This window comes from Lynx canadensis, chromosome B3, assembly GCF_007474595.2.
Source record: "Lynx canadensis isolate LIC74 chromosome B3, mLynCan4.pri.v2, whole genome shotgun sequence".
NCBI classification, from domain to species: Eukaryota; Metazoa; Chordata; class Mammalia; order Carnivora; family Felidae; genus Lynx; species Lynx canadensis.
In genome coordinates, this window is record NC_044308.2 from 26,009,498 (window position 1) to 26,036,641 (window position 27,144).

The window sequence follows — 27,144 nt, forward strand, 5'->3', positions numbered from 1 at the left end:
TAAACCTAGGGCTGAAAGGAGAACCATGCAGGTATGACCTTATGTATATGGAGGGTCCAAGTCCTTCTTTTTCTTATTAACGTGTTTATTGGGATAGATAATTTGTGCAGTAATAGATATGTGTCAAGTCCTGTGCTGAGGGGTGGAGATGCAATGGTAAGCAAAATAGGCATAGGGACTCTTGTCCTTATGGAGCAAAGGAAGAAGAGTTAGGGAGAAACCATTAATTTCATACTCATAGAAAACATATTTACAAATGTTGGTAAGGGCTGTATACAGGTGTCGTGAAATGTATAACGGGAGAATTTATCTGATTAGAAAAGTCAGAGAAGACTTTACTGGACAACTGCTGGATGTGAAAAGAAATGAAAAAGCATGTCATGCAGAGGGAATTGTATGACAAAATCATGAAGGCTGTAGGGAGTGTTGGCCATTGGAGCAGCTGATCAAAGGCCAGTGAGTCTAAGGAGGAGAAGAAAGAGGAACATGTTGGTGGAAGGTACTGGATAAGTGGGCTCGGGATAGCTTATCTAAGGCTTCTAAGTGCTAATAGCTATGGAAAGCCATTGGAAATGGAGGATGTAGTGATAGGAATGTGATAAAGATTGTGTGCCAAATCCCTTCCCTTTGAGGGTTACTGCACAAGAGGTGCTAAAACTGATGGTCAACAATAGTATGTGTTCCTTCCCCAGTGAGAAAGTTCAGTGTCCTTTGATAACACCTCCTTCTTTCTGCCTGGCTTCGCTTGGGCTGTCATGACAAAATACGGCAAACTGGATTATTTAAACAGCAGATATTTATTTTATCACTATTCTGGAGGCTGGGAAGTCTATGATCAAGGTCCTGGCCAATGCAGTTGCCACATGAGGACTCCCTTCCTGGATTGCAGATGGCTGCCTTCTTGCTGTGTCATCACATGGTGCTGAGATGAAATTCTGTTCTCTCATCTTCTTTTTGTAAGAACACTAATCCCATCATGGGGCTCCACTCTCATGATCTCTTCTAACCTTAATTTCCTCCCAGAATCCCCATCTCCAAATTCCATCACATTGGTAGTTTAGGGCTTCATCATGTGAATTTTGGAAAAACACTGACATTTAGTTCCTAACACAACCCTTACAAGACCATCAAGAAAAAGGCAACAATAATGGCAATAGCAATAATAGACACCCATTATGTAGCACTATTGTAAGTGCTTGGGATGTTTCTAGGTGTTTTATGTATATTTATTTATCCTGCCAGCAACACCTTAAAAAAAAAAAAAAAAGTAAAAGTCCAAACACTTTCTGTTAAAAGGACTTAACAGCAAAATTATTTTGCTTCAATTTACCTAAGTGGGATACTGGTTAACCAAACTCCCAGCCGCTCTGCCTCTGCCCCTACCTGGCTTTTTCTCTTCCTTGGTTATGAGCTAAGACTTGACTCAGCAGTTCAGACTCTTAGCTAACACTTTCTCCCCAGAGCTCACCTCCATGGGAAAGTCTTAGGTTCCCACTATGATTAGCTCCATGCTTATGGGTCTGTGGCAGTCTTTCTTCTTTAACAGTGCATCTGTAACCCCAAACCCAGTGTGTGGGTCATGGTAAAGCTTTAAAAAATATTTGTGGAATAAATACATGTTATTTTGGCCTTGACATTGCCAGTAACTCCAAGACTGAGTATATTTTTGCCAAAAGAGTCTTGAAGTCATACTTGTTAAACATCTCCCACATAAGCATATTCCTAGTTACTCCTTAACATCTGTCAAACCAGCACTCCTCATTCTACCCCCGGAATTATCCTTCACTTATTAAAGTCCTTTAGATATTTGAAAATATATCCCATTACCAATATGTCTTCCATTTTTAAGGTTAAAAATCTTTTGTTGTCTTTTCCCAGTGGGATTCCCTTTATTAGCCTGGTTGGGCCTAAGTGCTTTTATCCATCTCATTTCTGAGATTATTTAACCTTGCTAATAATTACTGGAAATCTTCATGTTCAGTGATGCAGTTATAAAAATAAGTTTCCCTGGGGTTCCTGGGTGGCTCAGTTAGTTAAACAACCTGGAGCCTATTTTGGATTCTGTCTTCCTCTCTCTGCTCCCTCCCTGCTCATGCTCTGTCTCTATCTCTCAAAAATAAATACACATTAATTTTTTTTAAATAAAAATAAGTTTCCCAGTTTGCCTGGGTGGCTCAGTCAGTTGAGTATACAATTCTTGATATTGGCCCTGGTCGTGATCTCAAAGTTCATGAGATCAAGCCCCACGTCAAGCTTCACACTAAGTGTAGAACCTGCTTGGGATTCTCTCTCTCTCCCCCCTTCCCTGCTGTTCCCCTGCTCACATTCTCTCTCTCTAAAAATAAACTTAAAAAAGTAAAAATAAAAATAAGTTTTTCAACCATGAAGTGACTCCAGATGTAGTCTGTTCAGTGTCCAATGTTGGGCCACCTTTGCTGCCCTTAATAGGAATAAAAGACTTCTATAAGACTTCTATAAGGTAGCAGTAGCAATTTTTTTATTTAATTTTATTTATTTATTTATTTATTTATTTATTTATTTATTGCTGGTTTAAAACTCTGAGCCCTTTTTCTCAAACGATTTCCTGCTATATGATATCTTCTTACTCAGTTCTTATGTACCTAATTGTACATTTTATCCCTTTAAAAGTTCTTCTTAGTTTAAATTTATCATAATAATCTGGGAGGAACATTTTGGACATTAACATCATCCAAGATATTCCCCTCATTCCACAGAATTCTCAACCCAGTAGCTCATAATGTTATGATGTTTCCTATATCTTCACTATATCCTCGCATGTGAAAAATCTTTATGATGCTGGGAAGTATGTTCTTGGCTGATATTAACTTCTATTCTCTGATCATGACTCTTCAATCCTCCTTAAACCTCTGAACTGCTCAGCATGTAGTCACCACATTTCTGTGTTGACCCCAGAATTCAGTGTGCTGAAAATCAAGGCATATGGGGTCTCTTTGGCATTCCTCTGACCTGCAATTCTGGTAGCTCTGTCTTGAAAATATGTGGTATTGTCTGCCATAACTTGTTTTGTTGTTGTTGTTTCCACTGATTCCATCTTGTTCCTAGTGGTTACAGTATCCTTTTCTAAAGGCTTAACAACTACCCAATAATTATTTATTCTCACCTTTGAGGAGAGATTGTTAGATTTACCAGTCTGTCCCAAACCTACAATTTCCTTGTTATGAAAACCATAACAGCATGTGCCTGTTTCTGCTATTCTATAACCACTACCTTCTCTGCACTTTCAGAGGTTTGCAGTTAACATCTTTATGGGGAGGTAATTATCTTGAACCTGAAACTTTAAACCTAATTGTAACAACTAAATGTCACCTTCTACAACTAAAACCTCCTGAAGTCCATTTTATCCTTAAATTTGCCTGATATTAGTATCCCCTGGATCTCTCATTATTTCTAAAGCTCACTAGAGAGTACCATCCCTGGTTCTAAAATTCTTCAGCCTCCCATTGACCATTTCTGGGCTTTGCTTAGCATTAACATTTGTTGCTATTTTTAACTTCTATTTTTATATTCAGCCAAGCTCTAAGACTTGGTAATCCTACCTATCTGGCAGCTGTACCTTCATTTTAAATCCCAAGGTCTAATTCATGTTCCTATATCCTCTTGCCTGTGTCATTCCCAGTGTCTCCAGACCCTAACGCTTACTTTTCTTCCCATATGTTGCTGCAGATCCAGTTTTATGAAGCACAAATTTTATCTGCTATTTTCCTTTTCAAAAGCTTTCAAATATTCTTCATTTCCTGTTGAATCAAGCCTTACTTTTTTGCCCCTTCTTGGCCAAAGTGTGTTAAATCCACATGGAAGTCTTCATTCTTTCATCCACTTTGCATTCCTTCAGTGTCAGACTGAAGTTTATGACTTGTTTCATTTTACCGGTCAACTTTGTTTATTGCCTCCATGCCTCCATGCCTCCATCCAGAAGGCCAAACTGTGCTGGAAAAGCCTAACAGGGAGGCAGCAGAGCTTGGGTTCAGACTCTCAGGCCAGACAACTCCTTGAAATTAATTTTCCTTATTAACAGAATGGAAATATTTATTATAAAATAACAGTAGGATTGTAAAGTGTGGTTGTGAGTCCCAACAACAGAGCCCAAAATACGATAAATGCTTGCTATATAAATGCATGTGGTTGCCTGTTTTAGGAGATTGATGTGTTAATTAATTCACATACTATAACTTAACTCCAGTGAGCCTCAGTTATCTCATTAAGAAGAAGAGATGATTGGTTGTGAGGATAAAGAACAAGGTTTAGAAGTCAGACAGACCTGTGTTTGGGACTCAGCTCAGCCATCTACTGCCTCTATGACCCAAGGAAAGTTACTTACAGTTAGCTACAGGAGACCAATTACCACATCCTGTTAACACAATGTCTTATAAACAGTTAAAAAGGAATGATTGAATAAATGGAATCCTGACAATGGTCTACAAAAGTTGAATTGGAACACAGCACTATCACTTTATATTACATGAATGAGCAAGGCACTTGACTCCTCTCCATTTTTCTCATATGAAAGTGTAAAGATCAATGAAATAATACACATAACTAAAGCAGCATGCTGAAACTCATTTGGCTCTCAATAAACGTTAATTGTTAATATTTTACAATAAATAATAATCAAACAAGACATGATGCATAATGTCCCTGGCAGAGTTGGAGTGCAATAAATACTCAATAAATTATATTCTTACTGTAATCGTTATTGTCATCATTGCGTTTCTTATCATTTTCCCCTTTCCAATTCCAAAATTATTTCTTTTGATAGAAAAGGTATAGATAGTATTTTAAATAGCATTGAACTCAGGAAAGTGGAAATCCAATGACTGGTTAGAGGCAGGTAATTCTTTCAGCTATTTCCATGGCTTGAACTTAATCAGGGATGCTGATATTCTGGATTTTGACTTTATTTCCTTTTGTGTGTGCAAGATTGCTTGGTTTACTATTGGAGATTAGAGAACATGTTTTTACCTCATGATCACTCTCCTACTAGGTGGATCCTCTGTTATCTTTCAGAGAATACGTAAAAAGCATGTGAAATGGTGAGACAGCTTAGTGGGAATTTCAGAGAGCAATAAGGCAAGTTGAAAACTTTGTCCTGAGGAAGACACCATGTGAAAATGGCACTTCAAGATTTTAGAATTTTCTCAGGGTCTAATAATTCCTCTTTATCTCTACTATTTTACTGTGAGGATATACCTAATCTCTCCCATTCTCTTTCTTTTCTTACACAGATGTTTCCAGTATAATTTGTAAATTTTCTTTTGGAAACTCTTCTCATCTCTGAGGGCATCTTTAGCTCTTCTTTCCCTACCTATTTTTTTTTTACCTCCCCTCCCCTCATATTCTTAATTCTGAATATATAAATTTGAATATAATTTAAATGTTTTATACATTAAAGAGGATTTTCATGTCTCTTTAAAAAAATTAATTCATAATCTTTTCTTACTCTTCTCTGTGATCCTTGAGTTGTTTTATTACTCTCTCTGATTAGTAATTTTCATTTTTGGAAGAAGAGAAAAAATATACATTTTACCCTGAAAACAATGTTTTTGGTTAAACAGGTGACTTCATGTAAATCTGTGTATGATTAAAAAATAAGTATTACACATCCATACCTATGGTAGATCTACTTTATGAATATATAGTTACATGTGTGCCCTACTGGATGTCAGAAACTCTCATACATTCTGTATTTATCATCTCCAAGTCTGACAATGACCCTTTAAATACAATTTTTGCCCATATTTTTCAGATGAGGAAACTGAGGTTTAGAAAGATTATTTGGGAATGCAAGCTGGTGCAGCCACTCTGGAAAACAGTATGGAGGTTCATCAAAAACTAAATATAGAACTACCCTACAACCCAACAATTGTACTACTAGGCATTTATTCACAGGATACAGGTGTGCCGTTTCAAAGGGACACATGCACCCCCCTGTTTATAGCAGCACCATCAACAATAGCCAAAGTATGGAAAGAGCCCAAATGTCCATCAATGGATGAATGGATAAAGAAAATGTGGATATAGGGGCGCCTGGGTGGCTTGGTCGGTTAAGCGTCCGACTTCGGCTCAGGTCATGATCTCACGGTCCGTGAGTTCGAGCCCCGCGTCGGGCTCTGTGCTGACAGCTCAGAGCCTGGAGCCTGTTTCAGATTCTGTGTCTCCCTCTCTCTCTGCCCCTCCCCTGTTCATGCTCTGTCTCTCTCTGTCTCAAAAATAAATAAAAATAAACGTTAAAAAAATTAAAAAAAAAAAAGAAAATGTGGATACACACACACACACACACACACACACAATGGAGTATTACTTGGCAATCAAAAAGGATGAAATCTTGCCATTTGCAACCACGTGGATGGAACTGGAGGGTACTATGCTAAGTGAAATTAGTCAGAGAAAGACAAATATCATATGACTTCACTCATATGAGGACTTTAAGAGACAAAACAAATGAACATAAAGGAAGGGAAAAAATAATATAAAAACAGGGAGGGGGACAAAACAGAAGAGTCTCATAAATATGGAGAACAAAGTGAGAGTTACTGGAGGGGTTGTGGGAGGGGGGTGGGCTAAATGTGTAAGGGGTACTAAGGAATCTACTCCTGAAATCATGGTTGCACTATATGCTAACTAATTTGGATGTAAATTTTTAAAAATTAAAAACAAAATTAAAAGAAAAGAGAAAGATTATTATTTGGGGAGCACAAGACTGAGAGGTGGCAGAGACCAGACTCAGGTAGCTGAGGCTAAACCTCCTCAGACTGCAGGATACTGAAGTGTGGCTGGAAGGGCATAAAACCCCAGGGTTGGCATAGGGCTTCCATGTAATTCTAATGTAAGTTCTCTAAATCATCAGTTTATATTAAAGCAAACATTATGTGTTATACAATAGACTGCTGATTTTTCATGAATTTTAAAACTATAATAGGTAACTTCAAAATCATTGGTGCAGCAACAATTTTGTGGGGTTTTTCATGAATTTTTAAACTTTTCATTTTGAAATAATTTTAAAATATATTCAAATAAATGATTATTTAAAATAAATCTAAATTTATTATATATATTTTGGCTCAGTTGAGCATCCTACTGTTGGTTTTGGCTTAAGTTATGATCTCATCGCCATGAAATAGAGCTCAGCATGGAGTCTTCTTAACATTCTCTCTCTCTGCCTCTCTCCTCTGCTCATGCTCTCTCTCTCTTTAAAGAAAAAAAAAGATGCATCAGGAACAAACAAAAAAATACAAAGAGATATGTCTTAAAAACAGATAAAGAAGATACAGTGGAATAATAAAAAATACCTAGTTGATCCAAAAGAAGATAGAAAAGAATTATGGGGGACAAAGGACAGATGGAACACATAAAGAACAGATAATAGGATGGAACACAAACAGAAACATACCAATAATCATATAAAATGTATATGGATCAAATACTCCAATTAATAACCCAATATATCCATTTTTTTCAATGGTAGTATTAGTTCTCTTGATTATTTTGAAATCATGACAGTAGAATCATATAAAGAATATGACAAATAAGATGTGTGCAAGAAATAAGTCTCATTTTATTTTGTTAGCATTTTTTTGCCAGTTGTTTTAAATGAGTGTTTAAAATGGAAAAGCTGATGTAAAATATGTGCCAATTATCAGTATATTATTTATACATTCCCCAAATAGATTTTGAATCTCTCATCTCAAGCAGTTTTCAAATTGAAAATATATAATTACTACTTTCAAGTCTGTCCCTTCCAGATTGGGCTTTTTAGCTCTTGCTCTGTAGCTGACTCAGACTTCACCAGGGCAGGTGACAGAAAAGCAAGAGCTGGGCATGCTCTGGTGCTGGAGTGACAAAGGAGGGATAGGAAGAGAGACCCAGTGTCTCAGAGCATAGAGTAATGGATTACACTGCTAAACAGTGGGCTGGGGGGGGGTTCTATGTTAGATCCATCTCATTAAACATTTCTCCTAAAATTATAGTCCATACTTTGGTAGGACAGATAAAACACCAGTATTTTAGAATCCATGCTCCCAAATTGAGATTCTACATCAATCTTAAATCATGAAACCCCTTCACTTTAATTAATAATGTATTTTAATATTAAATAAACACTTTTTTTTCCTTTCACTTGGCCTCCCAATATAACAGCTAGAAATACAGGAATAGTGTTGCATATAAATGTTCCTATTGAATCAAAATTCCTGGTAAAAGTGCCTCCAAAGTACCTGCCATGCCATTGCTTTTCTCCCCAAATTGTGTGTGTGTGTGTGTGTGTGTGTGTGTGTAGCATATGGAGAACAAGAGAAAGGGAGAGAGAGGACAAAGAGAGGAAGAGGGAGAGGACAAAGGAGGGAGAATGTTTCCCTCTCTTGCCACCTGGCATATTTCTTGTCTGTTTCTGTCTAGTGTTGGTGCTGACAAGTGAAGCTTCCCCCCAGTTCATGAAGTTGTCTCTGTGAAATCCTAGAAGATCTTTCATTCTTTGGATGATGGCTTTCCTGGCTGTGGAGTTTCTCTGGGGATTGTCGGTGCTTGGTTCCACACTGACCTTCACCCCCCTTTCTTTCTTGGAAACCCATTGGCTCAGAGCCACGACATGTATGACTTAGACAAGTCACTATCCTGAACTTTTGCATTTGACCTTCTCTCTAACACTTTTATTACTGCTTCCACGGGATCTTCCATGTCTTCTCTAGCTCTGTGGTTTGGCAAGACAGACATACCTGGATCGGACTTCTGCACTGCCACCTCATTTAGTTAATGCAGGCAGCAAGTGTACACCTGCAGCTCCAAGCTTCTGTGAGCCAGAAATGTCCCTTGAACTCTTTTTAGTCAAATTGAATGTGACTGCAAGCCCCGTAACCCAGTTTAACCCCAGTCATTACTGGGCATGCACATTTCTCTCCAGGGAACCAGGGATTTCCATTGTATTCAGACCTTCAGAGAAGGGCCTCTAGTCCACAGACAGCCTCATAGTCCAGATCTCTGTACCTGGAAATTATGGTCTCATTGCTCTTGGGCAAACTGTGGTCTCAAAATCATCTGGTGGTCTGGGAATACTGGACAAGGTTTCCAGCTACTCTGTTGGAAGAGGGCTGTCAGATTGCCAGCAATAATTTGCACACCATCATCATCTAGGTGGCCTGAATTTCACTCACCCATGTGTGAATGTACCTAGAGATATACTCTTTCTGCTTGTAAGCCTCACTCCTGTATTAGGAGAGCAACACCCCATCAAACAGTTAGATTCATCTCTTGTGACAGAGGCAGACAATGCGCCATTCTAAAAGTCTACAATCATTTACTAGCTCTAAAGTCGATATGTCAGGGCTTTCTTCTTGTTACATTTTAACTACCTACTTCATTTCTAAATGTTCTGGATGTGATTCTCTTTATTGATGTAGCGAAATGTTGTATGCAGTTAGAGTCCCATTAGCAATTCAGCAGGGAATTGTCTGAGTTCTAACAGTGCTGAGAAGATAACCCAAACGCAAATGTCCATTATGTCTGCTCCTTTGACTAGCAATTCCAAGCCATCTAGATACGGTTGGTGTGGTTTTATGAGAAGGGAGATGGTAGGGGAGCAGGGGGTGGTGTGAGAGCCTAGTGTGGAAATTCTGAATAGCTTGCTCCAAAGACTATAAGACTTTATATTTTATTTGTAGTTATAAAAATGTCTATTTGAGGGCCTTTTCCCTTGCAATAATATTTGTAAGTAAATTTTATTTTGAAATGTTTAAATGCATGTAAAACCAGAGAAAATAGTATAACAAAAGTCTGTATGTCCATCACTCAATTCAATAATTGTGAATATTTCCCCACATTTTTTGGTATTTTTACAGTGAAATGTTTTAATTTCAAACCTAGGCTTCTCATCATTTTGTTCCTATGTACTTGAGAATTCATTCCTTAAAAAATATAAACTTTTAAAACCTAATAACAATGCTATTATACTACCAACAAAATTCCCAGTACTTCTCTGGCATCCTGTAAGTAATGCCCAGTCCACGTTCAAACGTATTTGTATGGCTGTTTTGTTTAAAGCAGTATCAGTCTGTGCCCTGACAACACTTGAAAGTATCATGTCTGTTGGGTGTCCTTGATTCTCCAGTGGAACCTCTCGCTGCTTGTTTTCTGTATCATTTGATGCCAGCAGGCCAGGTCAGACGGCCCAGAGTGGGGGGCTCCACAGGACCAGCCAAGAGGTTCCTGTTGTGCACAGAATAAAAATCAAACTCGAGCCAGCAGGAGGTGAAAGCAGAGTTTATTGAAGGTATAGAGGGAGTGCAGATACAGAAGGAATGTCCAGGAGACTCAGAAAGGAAAGGAGGGAGTTTTGTCTTTATTTGGGGTCTGGGGTTTTTTTACTTAGGACAGTGGTCTGGTGTCCATGTCCTCTTAGGCATCCAGGAACTGGTTAGAACAAAGATGAGAGCTATTTGCATTACAAGGCATGTGTCAAGTGGTGTGGAGGTGCAGGTCCTAGAAAGAATAGAAGCAGGAAAAGGAGCAAAAAGCAGATTTTTATTGAGTCCTTCACTTTTCCTAGCTCACATTGATTTGCTGAAGAGATTTGGCTGTTTTCTTTCTCATGGCACTATTTAATTTACCCTATTACCCATCTTCTCTGCATCACATATATTGTATCACATCAGGTGCCCTCTCTTTCATTTTTAGTAGCTAGAGTTTCTTAGTACAAAACTACTTTCCCTCATCAATTAGAGCTATTTGGTTATTCAGAAAGACTACTGTACAGGAAAAGGAAGATAAATGTGGAGATCTTTCCCTTCAATTGTCAGTTTGCAGAGTGGGTGGCACTCCAGTTATCTCCAGTGTTACCCACTGACTGTTCTCTCTCTCCCTCTCCAGCTCCTCCTGCTCCCTCTCTCTCCCTCCTTTCCTTTTCAGTCTTTCTTTCTCTTTTTCTCTTTCTTTCTTCTCTCCAACCCCCCTCCTTACTTCTCTCTCCCTTCTTTCCCCAAACTTGCACCCTGTTAAATATCATTATGAACTCACACATCCTTATATACTCAGCACATTTCAATCAATTACAATAATTACTTTTTGATCCTCACATATACCTATCTTTGGTGAATGGAAGGCTCTACAAGTTGGTTTCTGTGGCTTTCGACTTGACTTTCCTCAGGATGTCCCAGAATCTCTTTTTACATTTTTCCCCCAAACCTGGAATCAGTTATCCCTCTCTGGAGCTCTGCCCCCATTCAGTGGGGAATGGCATTTAGAAAACACCATCAGGCACCTATAGGTAGGCGTTGCCATTATTAGGTTGTCACAGTTTCTGGAAACTTGTATTTTTCAGAGCTAGGAAGTACCTAGCGTTTAAAGAAAGCAATCAAGACCAAGGGTTAGTCTCACATTTGCTGGACTTCCATCAGGCCTTTCCCTGGGGATGGTGGATTTTGTTGTTCATCCATCTTTCTGGGTTCCATTTCTCCTGCACCTCTCCCGCTCCAGGGGAACTGTGCTTCCTGGCTCAGGGCTTGTGCCCTCAAGGCACATCCTGCTTTTGTAGCTTTTCTAGTGTTTGTGCCCATGACAGAGCTTCCTGATGCTGTGTGATCCAGCAGTCCTTCTGCTAGCTACACTTTCTGCACTTAGCTTGGGGCCTACAATGACTTCTGGTTTTACCATCATTTGCTGACTCATTGACCTGGTTTCTACCAGGGGCCAAATCCTCCTTTTGGAGGGATGGGAGCTTCCGGGCAGCCTGTGGGACTTCAGGTACCCTCTTGCATCATCCATGACCTCAACACCCTCATGCTAACCCTACTTAGCAGTGTGGCCTCCACCAGTATTTTAGGGCTCAGGAAATTCCCTGACACTTGTTTGGTTTTTGTTTCAAAGATATTATCCATGTGGTTTTCATATGTTAATTCCATTGATCTGTTTGGCTTGCATTGGGAATTGGGGAAATCCAGAAACCATGTAGACAATCTGATTCCATGGCCCAGTGAAATTTAAATTAAGATCAGTATATAATTAGACATAACCTAGATATACGCCTCTCATGGGGACATTGCAGACATGTTCCCAGTGGAGAACATAAAACAAAGCAAATGCCAGAAATCATGGCAAATGGGCCCTTGGTGAGTCAGACATCCCTCAGGATTGTCCTGAAGAAAGGATGTCTTTATTCTCTTTCCCTCACAATGCATCCTGACCTTTGTGCTAAGAATAGTTCAGTTGTTTCTTTAAACATTTCTAGTTCACCTGTAACTCTGGTTACAATGAAAGAAAAGAACAATTGTCCCTTCTTCTTAAGCACACCTGCCGAGCTGTCCATAAGAATCGCCTGGAGCATTGGGACTGGGGCAAATCATATACCAAAAAAAAAGGCTTAGAGAGTAGCTCTTAGCAACCTTGCATTAAAAGGGCTTGGAGCTTTACAAAAATAGTCCTGGAGCACAAAACTCATATTAGGGAAACTTATTTTGGCCTGTGTAAATAGAAATGCTGAAAAATAATAATAAACAAGCAAAAAATACATTCTGTAGCTTGAACTTATCTCCTAGGTAAAATTAAGCCTATTTCTTTAAAAAAAAAATCTTTATTGAAGTACATTGACACACAATGAATGGTATGTTAGTTTCAGGTGTACAAGATAGTGAAAATTTGTTCCTTTTTTTAGGAGATCAAAGCAGTCTTCAGTATGCTAGTGTAATACACATACACATAATAGCAACGCATATAATAATGAATTTGTTGAAGAAAGGCTAGCAGTTTGCATTCCTTAAGTTAACTTGACCACCCAGCCTTTTTATATCTGTATTTTAACCGTTCAAATCCCAAGGAACACAGGTAATGAGTGCAATTATTAGCACCCAAAAGCTACTGTGAACGTAAGAAAGTTTGGGGTGCCTGGGTGGCTCAGTCAGTTGAGCATCCGACTTTGGCTCAGGTCATGATCTCACGGTTTGTGAGTTCAAGCCCCGAATGGAGCTCTGTGCTGACAGCTCAGAGCCTGGAGCCTGCTTCGGATTCTGTGTCTCCCTCCCTTTGCCCCTCCCCAGCTCATGCTCTGTCTCTCTCTCTGTCAAAAATAAATAAACATTAAAAAATAGAAAGTTAATAATATTCATTCTTTAACCACTTAGTTATGAACCACTGTTTACTGAATAGCCTGGTGTTGTCCAAGGTCATGCTAGTTATGCCAAAGACCTTACACATAATGTTTCTGCTTTCAAGGAGACATCAGTGTTAGTAAATCATCTTAACAGAACATAATGAGTAGTAATAAAGTTATGAGGAACTATGGCTAAAAGAGCAAGTGATCTTTATACTAAGAACAGTTTCATTGTTACTTTAAATACTTGTAGCTCATTTCTAGCATTAAAAGTTAAAATGAGGCATGTTAAAATTTTCAAGTTTATTTGAGCAAACATCAATTTGAGTGAGGCAACCACTCAAACCCAGAAGTGGTTGGAGTGCCCCACTGACAGGAGCTGGGGGCAAAGGTTTTAAGGAACAGACGTGGAAGCAAAGAAATTATTTTATTAGCTACAGCTTAAGCAGTTTCCTTACTTGGGAAAGCTTAGTTGGCTGTTTATGGTTACTTGTTCTTAAATTTCATTTTCTGGAATACCAATGCATTTATACGAATTGACTCTGGCTTAGGTTTCAGTTTGCTTACGAAGGCTACCGAGGCATTAGAGCCACCGGTCTAATGGCCCCTGTGTTTAATTGTCTTAACACTAGTGATTACTTCTGCCTTAGAAAGTCAGAAAGGTTTCCCATAAGTGGTGCCTAGAGAATCCAAGTTTGAGAACTTGCATGGCAGAGAGCTGAAGGAATTTAGAATGTCCATCCCTGGTTATGTGGAGTTACATTGTGTACTTTTCCACTGGAGGGAGAACTTGGAAAAATCTGGAAATGAGATGCTGAACTCAATGTCTGATTTTAAGTAAAGCGACAAAGAGCATCAGTGGCAATGACCAAATTATGGCTCTTGGATTGATGGAGCATTGTATGGAAGAGTTGGTGGTTTGGCTTGTGTGTGTCACACCTACCTGCGTGTGTCTCATTTCTGTGATTCATTAGCAGTTGGACATTCCTTAACTGCTTCACTATGCATTTCAATCTCTTTTTAAAAGTTTTACAGGGCTGCCAAGTGGACTAGCTTAAATAAACCATGGAAAATTACATGGGGCATCTCATAGATTCTCAAACAGTGATGATGAATATCATTGACTCAGTTAATATCTGCTCTTGGCTAAAAACCACAATTCATACAAGCCTAAAAGTCAGAAATTGTGAAATTCCTCTTTAGAAATTCAAATCAATGCCAGAATCAGAAATACTACTTATGTTTTAGATGAAAATAATATCATCAATAAAGTTCTACAATTTGCCATTTTGAAACATGTCCAATTTAGCAATCAAGGAAAACAATATTGTCAATCTTCCCTCCAAGAGCAGGTTGCAACAGTTTCCCATGCATTGTCCCATGCCCCGTGCAATGCAGTGTCACTATGCATTCATTATATGTGTCCAAGATAAAAATCATTAGCTACATTCAAAACAAGGTGCATTGTGCTTATCTCGATTTTTGTTGATAATGGTGCCTCCAGTTTTGTAATCACTTATTTTTGGTCTACTAACTTCTTTGCATAACAAGTTCCTCTGATTTTTGTGATGAAATCCTGATGGCTTTATGCTTAGTCTGACTCCAAGAAATTTATCATTTTCTCCTCTGCTATAGTATGAAAACTTTAATCAAGAACTACCCAAGTGAGCAGTTTCCAGTTTGAAAATGTTTAGAATTCACTTCTTCCCGGAATACAAAGAAATGCAGTACCCTAAGGTTCTATTGCCTGGTCAGGAACCCATTTATCTCCTGTCTTCAAAAGTTGAGTTTGATTCCCTATTTGTTTGTTCCTTATTTTTTCATGGGATGAATTTCAAAGACCACAGTATGTGGGGGCCAGAAGAAGCACAAAGTGCTTGGAAAAAGAAACAATCTAATGATGTAAGGTGAGAGAGCGGAGTAGTTACCCCTTTAGCTTGATATGCCTCAAAACAGCTCCTCTATTTTTTTTTAATTTCTGTTGCCAAATTGTTCTCTGAGGTCACAGTAAGTTCATCGCCATTTAGATATAACTGGAGGTAGCGCTGAGGTGTCAGTATGATTCTGTCTCACAATGCATTTTGCACACTGGTAGACTGCCTGCTGGAAAATTCCTGGGTTCTTCACTCTCCCCAGGAAACATTGGGCTCAGTGTAGTTCATCTACATGTCATAGAGCTCATGAAGATGTTAGTTGGCACCTAGGGTCTATAGAGACAAATTGAAAATGACCACCATGCTCTTTCTTTCAACTTAGTACTAAGTAAAGGTGTGGAAACTGTTAGTTTAGAAGACTGAGAACATTTACACTTTTCAAGAGCAACTGAGAACAGACAAACAATTGGCCTGAGTGGACAAACAAAAAACAAAAAAAATTAAAAAGGCACTGAATGAAACAGCAACTGTAAAATTCTTCCAGATCACTTAGTGACAGTTATTCAGGTGGCCCATTGCTCCCCTGGTAATGTACTAAACTCTTCTGTACAGTAACTTGCAGTCACCTTCTCCTGATCACCCCACTTCCCTTAGCCAACTGCGACTTCTTTCATACCTTCAAATCAACGCAGGGCTCCAACCACATCATCATTTACCCCATTACCTTCACTCCAACTTGGATTCCATTTCTAAGGTGAACCTATACCGTGTGTGTGTGTGTGTGTGTGTGTGTGTGTGCATACTTGCATGTGTGTGTTCAAGCAGGGTCAGTTCTAAAGATGATTGAAAAAAACTACCACCACCAGCTCTATTTTCTTTCATTGTTCTTTTATTTCCTCCTTCATCCTCCCTGGCCCCAAGCCCACCTACTAATACTCTTACCACCCACATTTTGTCACTGTTAGCATATGTACTCCTTATGGCCTCCAGAAATTCTCTAATATCTAGTTAGGGCTTGAGATTTGGACTGACCAATCTAATACACAAAATTGTTTTGGTTTAGTATTTTAGGGTTTGTTTCAGTCTTCTCAGGCTACACTAACAAAATACCATACACTGGGTTAAACAACATAAATTTATTTTCTCACAGTTCTGGAGGCTGGAAAGCTCAAGATCAAGGTGCCAGCTAATTTGATCTCTGGTAAGACCTCCCTTCCTGCCCTGCAGATGGCAGCTTTCTCTATGTGTCCTCACATGGCACTAATCCTATCTCATTGGGGTCCCACACTTATGACCTCACTTTAGATTTAATTACTTCCATAAAGACCTTACTTCTAAATAGTCACTTGGGACATTAGAGCATCAACATATGAATTTGGGGGAATACATGCTGTCCATAGCAGGGTTGGAAATTCCTCTCTCATATCAGGTGTTACTTTTAGCTACTAGATTGCAATGACTCTGCTTACAAGAGCCCCATTTTCAACCTTCATGACATGGAAGAGGGAAGTAAGGTCCTAAAGAGTTGAAGGGCCAGAATTCAATAAATTCCTCCATATCTCATCATCAAATCTATTTATCTCCTACATTTCAGTATGGAGACATTGCAAGCAGGCACCTGGAAGGAGGAATCGTTTGTTAAAAGCTGTTTTTTAAGCTCTGGTCATATGCCATTGACAGCCACTGAGAGCTGTTCATATCATGCAGGCAATTTAGGGAATGTTGTTGGTGGGGAGTCTAAGATCAACATACTCATGCTGCCCCATGCCAAATCCTCAGAGTCCTTCATTCTAGACTTTATTCATCAGGGAAGGAAAAACTGATAACAATCTTCTTGCCAGGATACACCCTGTTTGTTAAGAAGTCTTATCTAGACTCACACTTGGGACTGAATTTGTGTGACAGATATATCCTAATACAAATAGCTGGGCATACAACAAATAAGGAAGGCTATATTACAGATGTGTGTTAGGGTCAGAAACACAGACTCCATGATTTCCATCTGAATGAATTGCTAATTCTATTTGTCCTGTGATAATGCACTTTCATACGTACACAAAGCCATCTCACCACACATATGCATCCTAGCCACATCTTTCTGGAGGCGATTGTTCCTTTCTCTTTATGTAATATATCAATGATAAATGATTATTCATTCACTTACGTGTATTTATTGAGTTGTTGTTATGTGTAAGCACTCCCCAAAATGCTGGCTAAGCAACAACAAACCAAAGACTCCAGCACTCAAAATGACAAATTTTGGTCATATTCCGATTATAAGGTCCTACTTAAATATTTCTAGACTTTTTATGCCATATATGCCATATGAATAGCAATCTTTTCCATCTATTTCTGCACACAAGAAAATACAATGAATTCCTGAAATGACCAAATGCATAGGATTTCCACTATAGTATACAGCTTAACATCACTGAAAAATATATGTAATTCCTAATGAGAGTTAGTAGTAAACAGAAAGCAACACAATTGAATGTTGACACAGATATTAGAATAACATGGAGAAGCTAGTAAAAACTGCAGACTCTGAGGCATCCTTGCAAATCAACCCTGGGGATGGTCCCTGGCTACAAGTACTTTCTACAGTTTCTCTGGCTGATTTTTACACTGCAAGCTTTGTATTGGAATGCAGACTGGTATCTGGACCTAAGTAATTTGCTCCTACAAACTAGTCTTGTCAGATTTATTATTAAAATGTATATTTATTCAAAATTACAGATAGTAAAATGTCATGGACCTGAGAAATTATTCTCAAATACTCAAGACTTTGGGTAGTCAAATCCATTAATCATACAGTTTTACTGGCTTTTATTGTTTTCCATAAATGGTGTTTAAGAGGATGAACTCAGGAAACACAGACCATGCTCTGAATCTGTGTGTCCTGATGCCTGGACACCTCTGGGTTTCCACTACTACTTTATACAGTGTAGGTAAGTAATGATTCCTGCTTCCCACTATGGTGCTAAGATTTGAATGAGATGGCCTAAGGAGGATGCTTAGCTGAGAGGCCAGTATAGAGAGGAAAGAGCTATCCACACAGCCATCAATAAAAGAGATTTGTGCTGAAGTCCAGTGACCCCACTGGACACCCAGCTGTGCACAGCTGGATTTGCAACTGCTGCAAATCAAGAGTGGTCTTGCTGTGGGGCAGGCATTGTGTGGGCTCAGTGGTCCAACTAGCAGGGTTTCCACTTGACAGAAATGAGCTGCTCCTGGTTCAGGCCCCTAATGCCCTAATGGGCAGCTAATGTTTACAGGAAACCTACAAAAAAAATTCTTTGGTACATGAGAACATAGTCTTAGGGTGGCATCAAGCTAAATAGAGCAAAAAACAACAAGAAAATATAACTTCAGCTTTTATGATTCATTTTTAGTTTTTAATGAAGAATGATTGATCAGTTCACATTAGAGAGAAGAGCCTTAGGTGGTAGATTTCTTTAAATCCTTGATTTCTACTTATGAAATATTATATTACAGATGAGAAGTTTGTTTGCTTTCAATTTTTTCCTCCTGACAAGCAGTGAAAAGATCAGCTGGATTTTAAATGGATTACAAACATGCTTCATTTCTTTCTAATAGGTATGTTATCATGTTGCTGAATTTCTCAATGATAAGAATATAAAAAAGTTGTCTTTACCACCCACCCCCCACCACCACATAGCCACAGAAAGACTGGAAAGATAAAACAAAGCAAAACAATTGGGTTTGGCTTTCAGCTGGTATTTCATTCCTCATCAAGATGAAGAGAGTGAGAACTGACTGATGGAATAATAGTGTGCTTGAGGTTGCACAACTAAGCAGAGGGAGCTGCACTAAGAGAAGATAGTTTTGGTCCCCACTCCCTGATTTTATCCAGTACTGTGCATTTAATTAACAAAAGGGCTGTTTTGAAGGTGGATTGAAATGGTTTTGGGCCTTAAAAACTTTCAGAGTATATTTTCCCCCTGTTTTATTGATATGTAATTGATATATAACATTGTATTAGTTTGAGGTGTACACAACATGATGATTTATGTATGTATATATTGCAAAATGGTCACCTCGTATGGTTACAATTCTTTTCTTGTGATGAGAACTTGTAAGATCTATTCTCTTAGCCACTTTCAAACACACAATATACTATTAACAATAGTTAATGTTACAGTTATTCTTAACTATAGTCACCATGTTTCTACATTACATCTTCAGAACTTATTAATGTTATAACTGGAAGTTTGTACCTTTTAGTACAAACTTCACTCATTTCCCAACCCCTTCTCCCCATGGCAACCTGCCCCTGGCAACCATCAACCTGTTCTCTGTATCTATGAGTTCAGTGTTTTGTTTTTTCTGATTCCATGTATAAATAAGATAATATGGTATCTTTCTTTCTCTGGCTGACTTCTTTCACTTGGCCCTGGAGGAGTAGTCCCCAGGTGAAGATTCCATCTCAGCCCTACTCCCAGGGTCTTTGACCATGTGGATCATAGTTCTGCATCTAGGAAATATGGGCAGTACTCTCAGGTTGTGAAGTTTAAAGGAGGCAGTGCATGACTGCTTCAAGTTTGAGGTATTGAGCATACTAAGCACTCAATGACTTCTGCAGCTCTGGTTGTTGCTGGACTTAATATTACTGTGGTGTCATAAAGTGAGGCTTGGTGAGTTGAAATTAGCCCAAGAACACACAGCTAATAAGTGGTAAAAGACAGATGTCTCTCCAACACTGGAAACACGGAGTGGGAGGAGGAGTAGATGGAATGACCCTTTTGGTTTCTTCCAAGTTTCTTCTATAGGAAACTCTAGAAAGAACAAAAATTCCATTCCATTTAAAAGTTTACATATTAGTAACTGTTTCTATCCTGAACAGCTCTCAGAATGGGATTTGCCTCTTCATTTTGTGAACAAGAAGTTGGTGTTAATAGGAAGGCTGGTTGAGGAGGTACCAGTGGAACTCTCCACAGTAAAATAAGCATTCACCTATTTCTTTAATTATTGACTTCTTTAAGTGAGTCTTTACTTGATCTTCAGAGTAATGTGGATGAAGTGGCAGCTGCTTATGCCCTAGTGAGAGAGACCCTCACAGGTGATGCCCTTAGGAAACACAGCAGTGGAGCTCACACTTGCATTTGGGGTTGGTGTCCAATGGAGCACATACAAGCAAACATCAAAAATGCATTTTATGGACACTGTATCACAAAAAAGGATTAAGGATAGATGGAGCCAAAGCTTAGTGGAACAAAATAACTGCATGCTGACTGAGAGCTTTTTTATTTTGATATTGTGGTTAGAATGACAACAATTGTATTAATCTGGTTCTGGAGGTAATGAACTTTTGTTTTGAAGGAAATTTGTTTCTTAAAGCAACAAAGCAAGATTTCCCAGAATATATCTTAATGCTAGGATTAACTGGGTTCCCATTTGATGGTGCCTGGATGAAAGAAAATGTATCCCCTACTGGGAGGGTAAGCACTGCAGCCTCAAGTGAAATACCCACTGCATAAACTTCTGTGACTGTTTTGTCTTATTTTTGTCCTTTATTCTTCCTTCCCCTTTCCCTCCCTCCTTCCTCTCTCCCTACCCTTCCCTTCCCTTTCCCCCTCCCTCCCTCCCTCCCTCCCTTCCTTCTTTCCTTCCTTCCCTCTCTCTTTTTCTTTTCTTGTTTTTTTACTTTCTTCTTTCTTTCTTTCTTTCTTTCTTTCTTCCTTTTTTCCTTGTCCTATGATATTGCCTCCATCTCCTCCAAACAAACAAACAAAAAAAAAAAAAAAAAAACAGAAGAAAAAGTAGGATGAATATTTACCAGCTTCTCTGAGACCCTACAACAAAGAAGTTGCAGCAAATACAGTTCAGGAAGTTTTATTTCCTGGCACTGTATGTGTGCAGCTATGGCATGTTACATTTAAACTTAATTTATATGGGTAGGTGTGGCTTTCCCTCTCAGTATAAATCATCTAGCTGTACTATGAGGTTGAATTCTATGATCCATACTAGAAAAACGGTCTCATCCCTCTTCATTCCTAAAATATATTCTCCATTTTGGGAATTTTACATGAAATAAAATGAGGAAATCACACATTTTTTTTTTCCAGAGAGTGTCATGTTAATCAAGTGTTTAGGATTTCTCCAAATGTCAGATACTTCATAAATGACTTGAGAAATATCCCTAAACACAGCAGAAACAGACCCTTCCTTCAAGGAGCTTACATTCTGGCATGAGAAAGAAGAGTAGCCCCTTTGACCTTTTAGAGGAGGGGCTCAGAAGAGTTTTTCTCTAAGAGTCCAGATGGTAAATGGTTTAGATTTTGTGGACCATTAGGTCTCTGTCACCATGGCTCACCTTTTTCCTTGCTGTTGGGAGAATGGCCAGAGTCACAAAAGATGAGTCTGCAAACAAAGTGCAGTTAAGTGGAGGTCATCATATTTGAGTCAGAATGAGGTCCCGACTCCAGAATGAAGCTTCTTGTTGTTAGCATAATTGCTAAAGACTTTGTGAATAAAGTCAGCTAAGCAAGTGTGTTAATTTAATGGTTTAGTTTTTAAAGGTTGAATTTCGAGTTAATTGTTTCTATATCACTAGGAAAGGTCAGGTGTGAAGGAGAATCCATCCCTGGACAATGTTAATGGCTCTAGGTGTTCCTTAGGAGCCACAGCCACATTCAGCTGTGTAAACATGTCCTAAGGCCTTGCACCTTCTCCAGCCCTTCCCTTTTGAAGTCTTTTCCTTTGATGCTTCTCTCCTGCATCTCCCACATCTCCCCTTTTTTCTTTCATTTGGCAAAGCTGGAGGGCAAAGACAGAGACTCAGGCATATTCTCGGCTTCCTTGCTGTCCTCTTCTCCAGACTATGTATATGCAAAGTAATAAGACAAAGATTAATATAAAAATACCAATTGCAGAAAAGCTTAAGCATTTTATATAATTCATTGGATTCAATTCCTGGATTCGATTAGTTATCTCAGATAGAGAAGGAGCACCAGAAATCATCTCAAGTTTATTTTGAATGTTTCATAGATGTCCTTTTGCAATTGAGCTGTATCAGCAGAGGTGTTACCTTGATTAAGAAGGTGTCCAAGCACCAGGTCCCATGATATCTTAGATTGATTATATACCTGGTGGGTGACACAAAAGGTGGTTATGTTCCAATCACATTGAAGCTTTATCTGTTGTAAACTAATCAATTGATCTCCTAGAAAAAGAACAGCTTGTTGCAAGTCGGATAATTGGCTCTCTATTCAGCTATCAATCGACCATTGGCTGTTCCACAGCCTTTCTGAATCTTGATGCCAGTTTTGTACAAAGTGAGTGGTTTGTACAGTCTGATGCAGTGCTAAACTGGCAGATGCTATAGCTGTAACAGCTATAATCCCAAGTACAGCAGTTACCAGTAAAACTACAGACTGTTGGGTGTGGTGTAAGACACGTTTCAATATTTCATCTATGAGAAACATTTCAGGGGAGTGTTGCCAAGACCAATCCATGATTACAGTCATCCAAACCCCATTACGTGCCTTAAGGATATATAAGGTTTTTTTTTTTTCCTGGTTAAAAGAAATAGTAGAATTAAGACAAGTACAAAAAGTACAATTATGGCAAGAAGACCGTTATCAGGGTTCTAATGAGGCATGCCTAACATAAACAGAAAAGGAAGTTTGACACATGCTTGAATTTTATGAGCCTCATTTAATCTAAAAGAGATGGAGAATTTATTTGAAACATTCATTAAATGGCCTTTCCAAGCAGCCATACCTAAAAATCCAGTACCAATTTTCCAAAGTTCTGAATGAACTGGCCCATCAGGTAAACATGGGCTGTGGGGAGTCATCCCTCCTTCATGACGTACAATGGGTTGAGATGTTATATCCAAAGTGATGTAGTCTTGATATTGATGCCATCAGAGCTCTTTTTTGGAGTATTCGGTTCGAGCAGATCCTACAGAGGCCCAATTAATGATGTTTCCTTTGGAAGTATCAAGAAGAACTCTACCAACCTCTCCTCTACAGAGCTCCCAATTAACCCATTCCTCAGGATTTATAATCTTTCTTAATTGATATTGAGGCAATTTATGAAGGTGATCATATGTAATTCTTTGACTTCTCATGGAGACTCCCTGTAGTAAGTACAATATAGAGGAGACATTAGTCCCATTGGGTATTTTTGCTCTCCATGCCTGTGAATGAAATGTAACACAGTGTTTGCCTATTCCAAAGCATATAGGTGGCTCATCTGCACCTACAAAATATTTAGGGATTACTTTTCCTTCTTCTGGTTTAAATGGGTTTCTATTATCATAAGGTCCAGGCAACCAGATTGAATCATTTACAAAAACTGGGAAAGAGGGATCATCCCATGTAATCAATCTATTAAGAGGTGGATTTGGAATATAAGCCCAATATGTGTGATTCTCTTTAGTGCTCACGGTTAAAGTAAGAACCGGCATCATGGCAATAAACAGAGTAATAGAAGTCTTGGGTGTTCCTGTTTTTTGGAGGATCTGTTCTGCTTCTAGAGTCTTCATCTGTCCCCATGTCGGAGGTTTGGCTTTTGTTGTTTTTTCTGTTCTTTTTATCTCTCGCTTCAGGCTTAATTTTTCCATATCTTTCTCCAGTGGTCGAAAATTGCCAATTCTTTTTCTTTTCACCCATCTGTTCATATTGTGGTCTCAATTGCCGGGCTGGGAGCCAGATATCCCTGTTATCTGTGAATACAAGAGCAAATTCTTGACCCCACAATTTAACATACCCAGGGCACCATTGGTTATTATCATTTTTCCAAAATATTGGTTGTGAAAAGGGTCTGGTATTAGATACTGTGTGATGTTTTTCTACTATGGTGAGTTCTTGTTCACCTCTTAAATCCAAAAATTAAGTGTAAATAATGCTTTCATTAATTGATTCTTTGGATTCAAGGCGACATCCCCTTGTTTTTGTTTTTGTAACATGATTTTTAATGTACGATTAGCACAATCAATAATAGCTTGACTTTGTAGATTATAAGGAATGCCTGTAGTATGATGAATGCCCCATTTTTGATGAAATATAAGAAAGGTGTGAGAAGTATAAGCCAGGCCATTGTCAGTTTTAAGATTCTAGGGGAGTCCCATCATGGCAAATGCTTCTAAAAGGTGATGAATAACATGGGCTGGACTTTCTCCTGACAAAGGTGTAACCCATATAAAACCAGAATATGTATCTACTGATATAGGTACATATGCAAAGCAACTGAATTGTGGAACATGAGTGACATCCATTTGCCATAAATCATTAGGTTGTTGACCTCTGGGATTCCCCTTGAGAGTATGGAGGAATGACAATAGGCCCATAAGTGGGGCGTGTGTGATAATTTCTCTAGCTTCTTTAAGGGAAATAGAAAAGTATTTACTTAAGCCTTTACCATTAAGATGAATCAGACTATGTAAATCTTGTGCTGTAATAACAGGAGCTTCCAATAAGGAATCCACTGTTTCCTTCCTTCTAAGATCATATGTGAGTGAAGTATATAGGATGGGATCAGTGTTGGAGACAATGTTGGACATGAAAAAATAAGTCAGACAATTCTGAGCCATCTGAATAAATATTAATGGTTTCCAAATTCTCAATCACTTGTTTAGAATAGGCTGAATCCATTAAGATATTGATGGATTGCTATTAGGCAAAAGAAATATGGCAAAGAGTCCAGATTTTTGTACTGAGGCATATGGGGATTTTATATATTTAGAAGTAGGACCATAATATGCATAATAACTGGATTTGTTGGCATCTGTGAAATAATTAGGTCCACTTACAGGTACTGATTGTACAATTTGAGGCATGATAAAGGAGATGGTTTTGATAAATTCAATTAATTTGCTTTTAGGATAATGGTTATCTATGTGACCTATATAATCCACAGCTCCATATTGCTGTGAAATGCATTGCTGATATGCTGTGGATATTTGTGCATGAGACAGAGGTACTATAATTGTCTCAGGGTCTTGGGTTGTTATTTCCTTAAGTTTCTCCCGACCCTTAAAAATTAACATTCTTATTTTGTCTAAATATGTAGATAATTTTGTAAAGGCTTTGTTGGATAGAAATATCCATTCTATGATTCTATTAGCCTGACAAAGTACTCCTGTGGGAGAATGAGGTGATGGTAAAATTAACAAGGAAACAGGTAGTGAGGGGTTAATTCGAGTAACCTGACTGGAAACAATTTTTTGTTCAATTCATTGTAATTCTTGGGATGCTTCCGGAGTCAATTTTCTAGGGCTTTTTAAATTAGAATCCCCTTTAAGTATATCAAAAAGATGAGTCAGTTGATAAGTAGGTATACCTACCGCAGGACATTTTCAGGTAATGTCTCCTAATAACATCTAGAAATCATTTAAAGTATGCAAGGTATCTCTACGAATTTGAACATTTTGAGGCATTATTGAATTTTGTACTAATTTTTGACCTAAATAGAATAAGGGATCTTCAAATTGAATTTTGTCTTCTGCAATAATGAGGCCATATTCTGAGAGGGTTGCCTGAGCTGTTAAAAAGAGTGCATGTAAATCATGTCAATCAGGTAAAGCAAATAGGATGTCATGCATGTAATGGATGATCTTAGCATAAGGAAACTGAGATTGTAAATATCAGAGAGTTTCTGCAACAAAAAGCTGACAAGGAGTGGGACTATTTAACATTCCTTGAGGTAGAACTTTCCATTGAAATCTGCTTATGGGCTCCTCATGATTAATTACAGGAACAGAGAAGGCAAATCTCTCCAAATCTTTAGGGTTTAAGGGAATGGAGAAAAAATCATTAAGATCAATAATTATAATTTTCCAATCTTGGGGGATAGCAGCAGGCGTTGGATGTCCGGGCTGTAGAGCCCCCATAGGTTGTATGATTTTATTTATGGCTCGGAGATCAGTCAGAATTCTCCATTTTCCAGATTTCTTTTTTATGAAAAAAATCGGAGAATTCCAGGGGCTAGTTGAAGGTTCAATATGTCCTGCTTCTAACTGTTCAGAAACTAAAGATTTTAAAGCTGCCAGTTTTTCTTGAGAAAGCCACCACTGCTCTATTGACATGGGCTCATCAATAAGCCATTTTAAAGCAGCGTATATTTTTGTTCTCTGGCAGTGCCCGCTAGGATAAATTTGGATATCCTAGCCTTGTGGCTTTATGTTTGGGGAAAATATTGAGGGGTATTTAATGCCTTGTTGATTTTTATCTAATCCCTTCAGTGGGTCATATCCTATGGCACACATTATATTTTTACCTGGAGTAGATATAGATGGGATATTAATATATGCACCCCATTGTTGAAGTAAGTCTCTACCCCACCGATTAATGGCAATTTAGCCACATAAGGTTTAAGAGTTGCTATCTGGGGGTGCCTGGGTGACTGAGTTGGTTGAGCATCTGACTTTGGCTCAGGTCATGATCTCAAGGTTCATGAGCCCAAGCCCAGTGTCAGGCTCTGTGCTGACAGCTCAGAGCCAGGAGCCTGCTTCAGATTCTGTGCCCCCCTCTCTCTCCACCCCACCCTTGATTGTGCTGTCTCTCTGTGTCTTTAAAAAATGAATAAACATAAAAAAGTTAAAAAAAAGAGTTGATATCTGATCCTTGGGTCCTTCACATCTCATAATCTGTTGACTTCTTTTTATTCCCCTTAAGAAGCCAAGTCCTGTAAAAATTACAGGTACGTTTTCAACAGGCCAAGATGAAGGCCAAAACTTTTCAGATATTATGGTAATGTCAACTTCAGTATCTAAAAATCTTATAAAAGATTTATTATTAATTTTAAGATGTATTTTGGGGCGACGATCTTTCAAAAAAATTTGCCAATATAATTGTTTTCCAGTACTGCCAAAACCTCCAGTTCTGATAACAGGTTTGCTTTGGCCCTCTATATAAGGAAGAATAAGTAATTGAGCAATTTTATCTCCTGGTTGAATAGTATAAGGGTTATTGGCCAATATTATAACTTGAATTTCATGTTCACAATCACCGTCAATAACACCAGGATGCCCATGAATACCTTTAAGTGTAAGACTAGTCTGTCCAAAAATAAGGCCTATTGTGCCTTTTTCCAAACGCCCATAAATTCCTGTTCTAACTTTAATGACACCTAAACAAGGCTGTAAAACAACTGGGTCTATAGCAGGGAGATCTAAGGCAGCACTCCCAGTTG